The sequence below is a fragment of the Canis lupus genome, chromosome 18, assembly GCF_048164855.1.
Source record: "Canis lupus baileyi chromosome 18, mCanLup2.hap1, whole genome shotgun sequence".
NCBI classification, from domain to species: domain Eukaryota; kingdom Metazoa; phylum Chordata; class Mammalia; order Carnivora; family Canidae; genus Canis; species Canis lupus.
This window is the reverse complement of record NC_132855.1, coordinates 31,452,125-31,465,259: the sequence shown is the minus strand read 5'-3', so window position 1 is coordinate 31,465,259 and position 13,135 is coordinate 31,452,125. Positions and strand designations below refer to the sequence as shown.

The following is a 13,135-nucleotide window of genomic DNA, read 5'->3' as shown; positions in this document are numbered from 1 at the left end:
AAAATAAGAATATAAAATCTCGCCCTGAACCTACAAAAACAAAAAGTGTGGAATGAGTGGAATCTGTACAACATAAGGCAAAAGGAAACTTGATCTCCAATTTCTTCAACTCAAACCTATCAAAGAAATCATTTCTACAAACTGAAAATTATTTTTTCAATTTATTTTTCCTGTTTGACCTGTAATAAATATCATAGATACAATACCTCTTTCAGTAATGGCTAAAACCAATAAAAAAGAGGAAAAAAATCAAATATATGTACATTAAAAATATATCAGCTTATCAGAATTTACCTAGCCATAAGCTCTAAGGGGGTCCCAGTCTGAAAGTCCTCTCTTTCCATTTGGAAAATGCTGCTTTCATTTCCTTGTGAAGTTATACTTTTTAATATCCCACAAATAAAATTAATTAGGGCACATACCATATTGTGTTCTTAGCAAAATGACCGAGTATACTATTTTTAGGTCACAGCTAGCCTTATTTATATTACTTAGGCAAAACTATATAGAAAAGAAATATTAGAAATCCAAAAGCTATTTCAAACTAATTCTATAATTTCTAAAGCTACACATAAGTGAAAAACATAAACTTGCAAAGTAGACTAGTGTACTGTGTGAACAAATCCACTTTGAAACTAAGGTTTGATATGTCATGCTTTTCTCCTAAAAATGCCTTCATTTATTTCATTTTTTTTTTAAGATTTTATTTATTTATTCATGATAGTCACACAGAGAGAGACAGAGAGGCAGAGACACAGGCAGAGGGAGAAGCAGGCTCCATGAACCGGGAGCCTGACGTGGGATTCGATCCCGGGTCTCCAGGATCGCGCCCTGGGCCAAAGGCAGGCGCCAAACCGCTGCGCCACCCAGGGATCCCTTCATTTATTTTATTAATTGATATCTGGTTCTGTGGAGAGAATGCAGGGAGGGTAGGGCTATGAGAAAGCAAGGATCTGAGCAAATGACCACCCACTCATGAATTATACCCAGAAATCATGATAAACATTTTCTGTAAGTATTCATTCACACTTATAATAAGTATTTCGTGTGACTGAGAAAAATATTTTCTTTCTGTTATTAGTACATCATCACTTAAATGGGACTCTGAAAAAAAGGACATAGCAGTGGGGAAAATCGACTAGATTGTTTTCTATTCTCTCCCCATGCGTGACCTCTTAGCCTACTGTTTACTTCCGATAAGCCCTCAAAGTCTCCATTTTTGTTATTGTCAGATACTGAAAACAACTCTGATCCTTCCACTTCTTTATGCCCAGGTTGACAAGTGAATGTAGAATATCAATTCATGGATTGTGTCACAAATAAAACAAATGCCTAAATCTAGCTTAAACTGCTAATATTGTAGAAATAAAGCACCAATTACTACAGTTTGTCAAATTAAGAGGAATCTCATTCTTAAAACTGAATAACATGATTGAATATTATTTCTAGAATAAGCAAATGTATTTATTACTACTCTATATAAATAAATATATTTATTACCACTACATACCAAGGGGAAAACATGCTGAAGGATAGGCACTTGTTCGGAATCAATGCAAACTATACTATAAAACGGATAGAGAGGAGGCAAGAAACAGTATATTTCAGAGAACATAGATGGTCATTTAGCACTCTATTTAGAGTAAACTGAAAGAGAAAAACAATGTTGACCCAGGGAAATGCTTCATGAGATGATTCATCACCCTCAATCGAGAAAGAGGCATTTTCAAAGTGCACTTATTCATTCAGGGTTTGTTTGTTTTTTGATACCTGTTTTGTTCCAGGTACTGTTGAAATCACAGAGAAAACAAAGAATCAGAGACACAATGAGAATGTAAGTAAAGTAAGAAAGGAGCACTGGCAGAAAGGATATTCTATGTAGCTCAATGTCAAAGAAATATTGGATGGGAAAAGAATACAGTGGCAATAGACATTCTTGAAAAGATAAAGAGAGGCCATGTTATGAAACTTTGTCTAAAAGCTAGTGTATGGGAAGGGGGGGCAGTGGGGAGAAGGGTAGATGTAATTGTGGATATTAATAATTTTTAATTAAAATCTAAATTTAATTTAAATGTTTAAATGTCCATACCAAAAATAAAAGTAAATGGTACAAAGAGGAAGAGGGAAATGAAACCTTTTCTTTTCTTAAGGAAACACCAAGTACATGTGTGGGAGAGCTTTACAAGAAGTCAGCTATGGACAATGGAAAGGTAAATAAAACATAGGCACTACGAAGTATTTTCAGGGTCACACTGAGATGGGAGATCACAAATTTATTATGACATCAGTTTTCTCAGTTTTGGGATTTTCAATAGCATTGAAAAAGTGAAAGGGAAAGCCAAACTGCTCAATTAAGAAAGGGTAAGGATTTTTCCAGGTGTGAAATGGAAGGAACAGTACAAAGAAATGAAGAATTGGGCAAATGAATTATTTAAGTTGTACACTAGGTCTTGCCTGGATAGCAAGAAGATGGTAAAATGAATAGAGAGTCACGAAGAAAACAAGGTGTGTCAAGACACTGGAGAGTGGTGGGAGGTGGAGAGAATGAAGTGGTTATTGTTTTGTAATTCATGATTTTAAAGATGAGAACTTTCAGATATCAAGATTCAGAAGGGTCATTGACCAATGGTTAGTGTGGAATGGAATAGGATGCCAATGAAGGTAAGGTAGTTAAGAATTTCTGTAGGCTACTAACTGACTTGCCAACCTATCTATTTTAATTAATCATAATGATAACAGGAGATAAGACAAAGGAAAATCAACACCCGAATTTCTAAATCTGAAGAAGTGATAAAGAAGATGACAGATGATAATGAGACGGTAGGTGATAACAATATAAAAGGCAAAAGGAGGGCACCTGGGTTGCTCAGCATTTGAGAGTACCTTTGGCTCAGGTCATGATCCTGGGGTCTGCCTCTCCCTCTGCTTATGTTTCTGCTTCTCTCTCTGTGTCTCTCATGAATAAATAAATAAAATATTTTCAAAAAGCAAGCAACAGAAATCATTTAAAAATAATAATAAAAATAAAAATAAGAGGCAAAATGAAATAAAACAATACATCTTGGATGAGCTCTATATTTTCTAATGCCACATCCCCAGTTAAAAGGAATCACATACTGATGTTAAGTGTTATCTTTGTAAAGTCAGGACCATCTACTCAAACACCCTTTCCCCCAATATTACCCAGATCCTAGCAGATGACTCTGGTCAATAATTTCTCCAACCTTGTCCAAAAACTTCAAACTTTCTCCACTTTGTTCAAATTCTGCCAAGGGAATTTGAATTCCAAAATTATCCTCAATTTAGCACTACAAAGCCTATCTACCTATTCAGATTTCTCCCTTCTCTCCCTTCTCTCCTCTTTCTCTATAGATTTATTATGGCTGATCAAAGTCAACTCAAACTCCATGTCTTGGAACCTATTCAAATCCACATTTTTAGGTTTCCATCAAACGTCCCTTTACTGGAACACCTGGGTGGCTTAGTCGTTGAGTGTCTGCCTTCGGCTCAGGGTGTGATCCTGGAGTCCCGGGATTGAATCCCACATTGGGCTTCCCGAGGGGAGCCTGCTTCTCCCTCTGCCTACGTCTCTGCTTCTCTCTCTGTGTTGCTCATGAATAAATAAAATCTTAAGGGTAGCCCGGGTGGCTCAGCGGTTTAGCGCTGCCTTACAGCCCAGGGCATGATCCTGGGGACCCGGATTTGAGTTCCACATCGGGCTCCCTGCATGGAGCCTGCTTCTCCCTCTGCCTGTGCCTCTGCCTCTCTCTCTTTCTCTGTCTCTCATGAATAAATAAATAAAATCTTTATAAAAAATAAAATAAGATAAAATAAAATAAAATCTTTTTAAAAATCTCTTTACTTTTCTGAATCTTATGTTTTTGTAACCTGTGTCCTGGTACTTGAGGATATAACTGGTGGACTGAAATCCATAGGTACCAAAGACTTGGTACAGAGGGATCCTTTCTCCCTACCTCAATACATTATGGGGGCAGGGATCACATACCCAATCCCAATCAAAAAGAGGAGAGTACACTTTTACTTTTCTTTTTCTTTCTTTCTTTCTTCTTTCTTTCTTTCTTTCTTTCTTTCTTTCTTTCTTTCTTTCTTTCTTCCTTCCTTCCTTCCTTCCTTCCTTCCTTCCTTCCTTCCTCTCTCTCTCTCTTTCTTTCTTTCTCTCTCTCTTTCTTTCTTTCTTTCTTTCTTTCTTTCTTTCTTTCTTTCTTTCTTCTTTCCTTTCTTCTTTCTTTCTTTTAGAGGAGTGTGAGACGAGGGAAGGGGCAGAGGAAAAAGTAAAGAGAGCATTTTAGCAGGCTCCATGCCCAGCACAGAGCCCCAAACCCCACACAGGCTAGATCTCATGACCCTGAGATCATGACATGAACCAAAATCAAGAGCCTACACTTAACTGATTGAGCCACTCAGGCAACCCAAGGAGAGCACACTTTTTAATCACTTAGACTTCTCATAGATATCTAAACGTGCTCAAAAACTGCCATCTGGGCAGCCCGGGTGGTTTAGCGCCATCTCCAGGGCCTGATCCTGGAGACCTGGCATAGTGTCCCACATCAGGTTCCCTGCATGGAGCCTGCTTCTCCCTCTGCCTGTGTCTCTGGCTCTCTCTTCCTCTCTGTATCTTTCATGAATAAATAAATAAAATCTTAAAAAAAAAAAACCTGCCATCTTAGAAAAGCTCCTTTAAACTTCCGTTAATCTCCAGAAACAACTCTATTTTTTTTTTTTTCAAACCTTCATACACAAACTTTTTCAATGAGTCACTCCCGGCCTCCTTTTCCTGAGCTCCTACTCACTCCTTAACACATTTTCACCTGGGTTTCACCCCAATCACCATGGCAACACATCTTTAGCTGAAATCACCAATGATCTCCCTGTGTTCAAATCCAATGGTTATTTTTTATTCCTGATCGCAACCTCTCAGCAACATCTGGCAGTGATGATTACTTTATCTTTCTTACAGGATGTTTTCCCTAGTCTTTGGAAGACCACAGATTTCTGCTATTGTCTTCCTCCTCTGTGACAACTCATTTTCACTTTTGATATTGTATCTATTCTGATACTCTAAAACTGTTAAAATTCATCAAGATTTGTTCCTAAAGTTATCTTTTTCTCACCCTACATTGTTTTCACAGGGATTTGTATCTACCTCAAAGAAATCAATTACTATCCATATCACCAAATTTATATCTTTTTCCCAGTTTGCTCTCCAATTTCTTTATTCATGTTAGCCACCTATTCACTCAAGAGTTATGCTTGGATGAATGAAAAGAGTACTAGTTTTCACATAAGAGTAAGAGAATCATGATCTCTGAATATATCTTTATAAGTGTTTTTATTGTCTTTACAAAAAAAAATTTCTACTTTCCCTCAAGACCCAACTCAAATTCTAAATTATCTGTAACGAATTTCTTATTCTCTTACTTTTATCTTCTATAGCAGCCTACTAGGTACTTCCTGCTCATCTATCTTCTAGAACGGTGTTATAATTTCTACACCCATGTGTCTTCCCTTAATCCCCAAATTAGAAGCTACTTAATGTCAGGCCCAGGTTCTATTCATAATCTTTTTTCCAGAACTTACTTCTCTTATGTACAAGAGATGCTTAAAACTTTTTTAAATGAATAATTGAATGTCAATAGGCCAGTAAACTACACTCTGAGGTTTTCAAAGAGATATTAATAGATGCTCCCAAAAGGAGGGATTCTGTGATTAAAATCAGGGAAATTTGTACTGAATCCTACTCCTAGAGATTCCAACACACACTTGAATTTGAAGAACTATAAGAAGTCCTTAAAATAGAAAAGTATTTAACTTTGTTTAATGTTTAGATAAGGAAAGCTTTCTTGCTCTTTTCTTCTTTTAACACACATAATAGCATTCACCAAACAATTTTTCCTTATGTCTTAACATAGTTTGGATTTTAACTAATTAGGATCAGCAAAACAAATGTTAAAGAAACAGAGGGTGTGCTTACTCTCTTTTTCCAGGACTCTCCCCTAAGGTAAGACACAGGTGTTAATTCCTTCAATACAGCTTTGAAACTTCATAGTGCAGAAAAAAATTTTGATCAATACAGTACTCCCATACTATTGACTTATATGCTAAATCCAACAGAATCTTATTGTTTTCTCTTTTATAATGTTTCTAATTTTAAGAATTAGAAAACACCATCTAACCATAAAGAATAGCAATATTATTATAGTCTCATTGAAATCATTGTTTTGTTTTGTTTTCCTTTGAAAGTATTCTAACAAAGATAATATAGTTACCTGAACACTCAAAGTACCAGCAAGAAGTTATGCAAGTAGCTTGAATGATAGAAGCATTAGAAGTTCTGAAGTAAAATTTCCACGTGAAGATCAAAAACCTTTACCACTTCACCTTCACTATGTAGTCTGATAAAGTTTAGAGTACATTCAAAACCAGGAACCCAAACACAACAATACTTCTGCCCTGAATAGCTGTTATGCTATGCTTTCTTCAGTGGGCGACAGGGAAGGAAACTCTATTTGCCAAATAGAAAGTTCTGACATATGGGGTGGCAAATAACATTATGTAACGATAAAGCACCCATCCTGGTAACCAGAACTCTTATTAAGAACAACAGGATAGCAAAGTGACTCATCAGCTTGTGTGCTCTTTCTCAATTCTAGTAATTTGGGACAAGTGTGGGGAAGTTACAAGTTGTTTATGTGCAACCCAAAATGACAGGCGACACAAGTTACTAAGCAACATTAAGTCCTTGCATTTTTCTAATCTTTAAAAGCTGCCACAAGCGTAATAATCCTGTAATAGAAAGGTAAAGGGAAAAGCAATGTGGGAGTCATGTTTCTTACTGAATGAAAATGTTTTGCTCAATAATTCTAAAATTCTGATTCACCATGAGTTCATCTGTCTTGGTTTTAGGATTACTTCAGGTGTATAATCCTCTTCTGCTCACTGTCAACACCAGAAACTTGTTCTATAATGAAAAAAAGGATAATGGAGGGGAGGTGTGTGGAAGTGGTTCTCATGAGTTTTGAAACCGGTTTGTTCCCTAGTAAACAGGACCTCTGTTCTCTATTTCAGTTCTTTGTTTCTTTCATAATACTTAATATAACAACAATAAATCATGTATTTGCTTCCTTGTTTAGGTGTGTCTGCTTCTGTCTTTCTCTTTCACTGAGGTACCTTCAGTACAGTAGGAGTCTGTCCCTTATTTTACTCTTTCCTTTCCTGAGCCTGGCATGTTGCCCGAAACAAAGTAGCCTATCCAGGACTAAAGAATGAAATAAAATAAAGCACTGTATCATGGTGTCAGTAATTCCATTTCTTAAGATAGTTTTAATAACTGTGTTTATTCATATGAACCTTAAAATTTCCCAGGAGTAGCTGAGCATTACTTACAATCCCTAAAATACAACACTAAGAAAGGCAGGCGACTAAGAATTCCCCAGTCTTTATTTTTTTCATTAAATAACCAGTGAAGGGATTCCTTGGTCAAAAGCCCAGGAAAAAACATTTTCTTACATTCTCTGTCTCAGCAAAACAAGTCGCTGAGTAAACTACAAACTCATCTCTTGTGCTTGAAGTTCTGTTTTCAGGTCAAGAATCCTGTAATGCTCTTCCATAGTACCTCTATTTCTTCCTCCTTTCCAGTTCATATGACTCATATGACTCAAAAAAGGAGTCAATCTAGGTAATAACAGATTTCCTCACATAAGAGGTCCTATTTTTCCAATCTGCATAAGTACAAATGGGAAAAGAGTCTATATAGATGAAAATCGAATATCAGTTTGTACACTGAATGGATGATAGCTATCACCTCTTAGGAGTGACTACCTCTTAAGATTGTCAGAGGAAGAAAAAGAAAAGCCTAGCATTATGGTGATAGCTAAAGGGACAAGAATTAAAATTTCTTAGATTGATTGTATGCCAGCCATTCTCCTGGAAGTATTTGCATGTGTTATCTAATTTATCTTTGTTACCACTTACCCTTTTTTTTAATAATTCAATAAAAACCATTTGGGCAAAATTGTAAGTAAGGCTGACCCTTTAAAGAGGGTGTTTTCTATAACATTTGGTAGATTTTATGAGTTTCATATTTTATTAATATAAAACTAAAATGAAAACAGCTTTTTAGATTTCTATTTTATTTAGCACATTTGCTTTGCTATTAGTTCTTTACTTTTTACCTGAGACAATATCAACCAGAAAATAGTAATAGCTAATATTTTTTAGTATTTATTGTGTTCCTTCCATTCTAAGCCTGTTACACACATGATTAAATCATATAATTCCATGAAGTGGATATTATTTTCATTATCCCTATTTTACAAAGAGAAATATAAACCATAGAATTTAAGTTACTTGCTTAAGGTCATCCAAGTAGTAAAGATTTGAGGCCAAGCCATTTGAATGCAAAGAATAAATGTTAACCCCTATATCACAGTGCCTAAGAAGGAAATGATGAAATTCAAATGAGCATCTTTGCATATCGAAAAATGTTACATGGAGTTGATTTCTCCACACCTTTAACCACAATTCCATCATCACAAATAATCAAAATATGATATAAGCCAAGTTACTATAAAGAAAAAGAAATGTTATAATGGAAGACCCAGCTATTTCACTGGGGTATTCTCATCCTCAGATAACTTTTTTGATGGAACTCCAAAGGGATCTTAAATCGCTATCATACATCTCCACATCTCATCAAATATGTTCTTCCCTGGTTACAACTGTATATTTGACAACCGATTTGTGTGGATTAGAAAGAGAGTAAAGTAAGAAAAAAAAGAATAAAATAGAATTATTTGACCTAAGATGATACTTTAAAAAAACAATACTATGCTTGGAAAGCCCTATGGCTATGCCCATCCAGTTCACGTTGTTATAATGTTTAAATACTTAATGAAAGAAATTTACAAATCATTAGTAAGATCCAAATTATCCCATAAACTGAAAATGCTTCCTTGCGGGAGGGAGAGTAGGAATTGATTTTCCCACTATTCATTTTTTTCATGTTTCTCTACCAGTAGTCAGCTTTCTAATGTCTGTTCCTGATATGACTTAATATTTATTAGCTATGACTAAATCAAAATCTTCTCAGGACTTTTCCTCAAGGAAAATGAGAATTCAAGAAACAATTTTTCAAAAGCACCTTTTTACAATTTCATTCTATTGGTTGAAAAAAGCAAAATATCTTTGATGAATCATTTATTCTAATAATATTTGTTTTTTCCCTCCTCAAGATACATTAGTACCAGAAATTAGGTATCATTACAAATGTCAATATTGTGGTCTTGAATAAGCACTGTGTCATATTCCAACATATTGTCTCCTGTATTCTAAATATGCACTACCACAGGGGGCGGTAAATGCCTTTTGAGTAATTTTATGCAAATTATGAGTTCAACTAATTAAAATTTGCTATCTGGCTCAGACCTGTAACTTGGGATTTGAAAGACCATTCTCTAGTCATTTTAGGGGCAAAGACTGTGGAATTGGAACTTTGGATCCCTTCAGGGAATTAGATTAGAGCTTTGAATTCCATTGTCTTTTGAGTTTTAATATTATATTAGACATAATGCTCAGCACTTACATTCCGAAGTTAAGTAAGGCTTGGTTTCCTCCCTCAAAGTAGATAATAGATTATTCCAACCCTTGTGACCTACTCAACGATAAAAGAAAGCACCAGTCTCAGTGGAACAACAGAAAAGGACAGCTGAGCTAGTGGTAGCATCCAAACAGAATCCTGGAAGTTTGGGATGCTAGAGCAAAAGCTTAAAGACCAATCATGAGGTGAAGTACTAATGGAGTAAGGATAGCAGAATATGAGTGTCAAGAAAGAAATCGTAGAGACAGGTGTAAACAGAGACTAAGGAGGTAAAAAAATGGCATGAATTGCAGAGGGTTATAAAAAGTCAATAACACTTAATAAGTGGACATGGAGCCCTTGGGTTAAAAGCATGGGCTCTCGAGCCAGATTTCTGGTTCATATCCTAGCTCCATAACTACTAATTCCTAACTGTAAGTATGTCTTTTATCCCTCTTGTGCCTCAGTTTTTCTTTTATAAAATGGGAATGAAGATGATAATAGGATTATCCTATAAGGGTATTGTCAAGATTAAATGCGCAAGAGGCTTATACAAGCAACTGGTATGTGGCAAGCATGCAACAACAGCTCCTGTCATTATTTTTGGACTATAAGGGGAAGAGAGCCAAAGCACCACGTTCAAAAATCAACCTTCGATGATGATTTTCCCAACTCTATTCCTAACCTAAAACTGCAGCATCACAAGTGACAAGAGACAAGACAAAGAATCCAGGCTGACAATGTAAATGTATTTGCAGAGCTCCATCAAAGTTCGTCAACTTTCCTTACGGAGCAGATATATTTATACTCCAATTTTGAAGGTAATAATTTTTGTGCTCCTTGCTCTGGAGTGATTGGCATATTGCCAACAAAAAATAACTGAGTCAAGGACATTGTGTTTCAAACTTACAATGCAATACAGATTCCCTGTTCAAGGCAAATCCTTCATTTCAAATTGTTGACTCAGATAATACTTAAAAAAGAATTTCAGCTGTTTAAATTTAGCATGCTGAGAAAGACCAATCTTAAAATATTGTTTGGCGTTATGCCCATAACATTTTCATTTTATTCTTTCCTTGTTAGTGTTTGTCTTTTGTGATAAGAAGACAAGTGACAGTAATCACGGTATTCTCCTTAACACTTCAGATTTTACCTAAATGAACCATTTTGTTTTTATCCTCATCAGTTAAAGATGGCCTTTTATTTCCTGGCAAATTTTCAGAAAGTGATTATGCAAGAATCCATGATATTCCCACACACTGTTTTACCTCTTTGGTCATCATCAGGCATTTCTCCTCACTTTCCTTTGAATCCTCATTTTTACTCTTAAAAAAAAAAATGTGTAAAGATTATCTGAAGACAAGCCTAATCTGATTTTTATAATCAGACCTTACAGCTACTTAAAGAGATGTTTTAAATTTGTGCTTTATCTATCTACCCCCCATGCAGTCCAAAGAGTTTGTTTTTTAGCCTCCCTCAGGACACAGTGTCTGGAAAATTTCTCATACCAGTCTTCTACCATGATAAGCCTCCTCTTATTTTCTTTTTCTCCACCTGGTTTTTAGGTCTTCCAACTTCTCTCCTCCCATATTAAGTCCATCATTTTCCTTCCTGGCAAAGATGTCCCCAACTTCATTCCCATGGTTTATGAAGCCAGAGCAGAACACTGAAATTAGAATGATTGAATACACCTTGTTTGGATTTGGGGTCAGTTCAGGTTTTAATTTGGGTAGCTCCAATCTTGGTTATCAGTAGAGTAGGGAGTTCTCTCCTGATTGTTATAATTTCTCAAACACTCTCAACAAGCTCACTCCACTAGAACATGGTAGAGTACCATTATAATAAAACAAAGGGGCAAAGTGATTAAGAGCTAATCATTAGCCCACCATTTATTAAATATGCTCCTTTAGGTAATTTGCTTATTTGTTCTGTGGTTTAGTTTCTTATAAGAGGGAGAAAATGCCATCTCTACTGTAGCTGTTATCCCAAAAATGAGAAGACATTTTCAAAGTACTTAATCTAGTACCTGCCATTTGTGTACTTATAATAATTGTGAGCTATTCATGTGCTATATGGTGAATAAATCATACATGCAAATAAATCAAGGAGCTATAAAGAGATTGATTGATTATTCATAATCAATACCTAAGGGTGCACAAATACATAGGATTCTTACTTGAGGTCAGATTTTGTGTTGGTGTTTTAAGAGAGAAAATGTCATGAATGGGAAAGGAGCAATATGAAGTGGGTTCAAATTCTTGCCTAGATCCTCCTCCAGGCAGATGCTCCTAGGCTAGAAGTATTACCCTTAAGAGAATATTGCAACAACATCATGCGTACATAAGTACAATTCTGTTCCTGAGGCCAGCCTGGGAGGGGGGTGGAGTGTGTGCGGGGAAGCATCTAGTAAAGAATACTCTCAATATGTCATTTCAAGCCTATATCAACATCACAGTCATTATTAGCAGGCCAAACTAGACTGAGGGACAAGAAGCTATCTTTGGCTTGTCTGGCTACAACTCTTCCTTCTTTCTGTAGTGTGCAAGGAAAGCATGAGTCATAGGATACGTGCCTAGTTCAGACACTTTTCTCAGCAAAACTCACCAATGGTTTAAACCTTAAAATGATTGCTTTATCTCAAAATTACTTTTGAAAATCTTCTCAGACATAACATGAGCTGTCCATTGTGTATAAACATGAGGTTTATAGTGAGGTCAACCAAATTATTAAGCAAAGGTATTCCCAAAACTCGACTTTGTCTATCTATGTTTCCATCTTAAAAGATATTCCGACAAATCCCTATTCAATTCAATTCCATTTAGACTCTCAGTCTGATTTTTCTTCTCTTTAGCTAATACTTGAAGTTCAAGTAACGACCTATTCTAGAGTTGCTTACACTGTGGCTCCAATCATATTAGTCTTTGTATAGACACTTCCTTTTCTTTTTTATGGCTGTCTAAAGTTTTCAACCACACTCATGCATGCACTATCATCACAATATATCTTCCTGATTATATCTTACTCAGTGATTTACAAACTCATGCATAGAGTTTGGCACCAAGAAATATGCGAGTATGGAATAGGTTACCTCCAATAATTGGGTATTTCCATAATAACAAAAATATTTTATCTGGACATCCCTGAGATGAGTAGGTAAAGTAGTACAAATTACATTCAGGATATGTTTTATTTCTTAATAAAATAATGAAGATTAGGTGGATTCGAGAAGGAGTAACACAATTAAAAACTGAAATAACTGGATAAGAGTGATTCTTAGTTTCCTCTTTTCTACTGATGGAGAATTTCAGAATTATTTTGCATTTCACAATAGTTGTTTCACAAGTTTTGATACCTTTGTCCTATAGAATTTATGCAGCATATGGAAGAGTCCAGCTTAAAAATTCTGGATTCTGTTTTGAGTACTCTCTGTTTTTTCATTAATCTTTCTTGGAGAAAACGAGAGTAATACAATAATTTTTCCGGTGATCCTGCAACTAAGTCTAATATGTTTGTGCAACATGTCCTTTCTGCTTGAGAAAT

At 35.7% G+C, this 13,135-nt stretch overlaps 1 protein-coding gene and 1 non-coding gene across 9 annotated transcripts in view; both read right to left on the bottom strand.

Moving 5' to 3' along the window:
- Window positions 1-13,135, bottom strand: part of DGKB (diacylglycerol kinase beta) — a 694,510-nt gene that overhangs the window by 679,593 nt on the left and 1,782 nt on the right. The gene's annotated exons all lie outside the window — the stretch shown is intronic.
- Window positions 3,889-4,030, bottom strand: LOC140609608 (small nucleolar RNA SNORA57). The gene has a single exon (XR_012011377.1). It is a non-coding gene; the product is annotated as a small nucleolar RNA SNORA57 (small nucleolar RNA).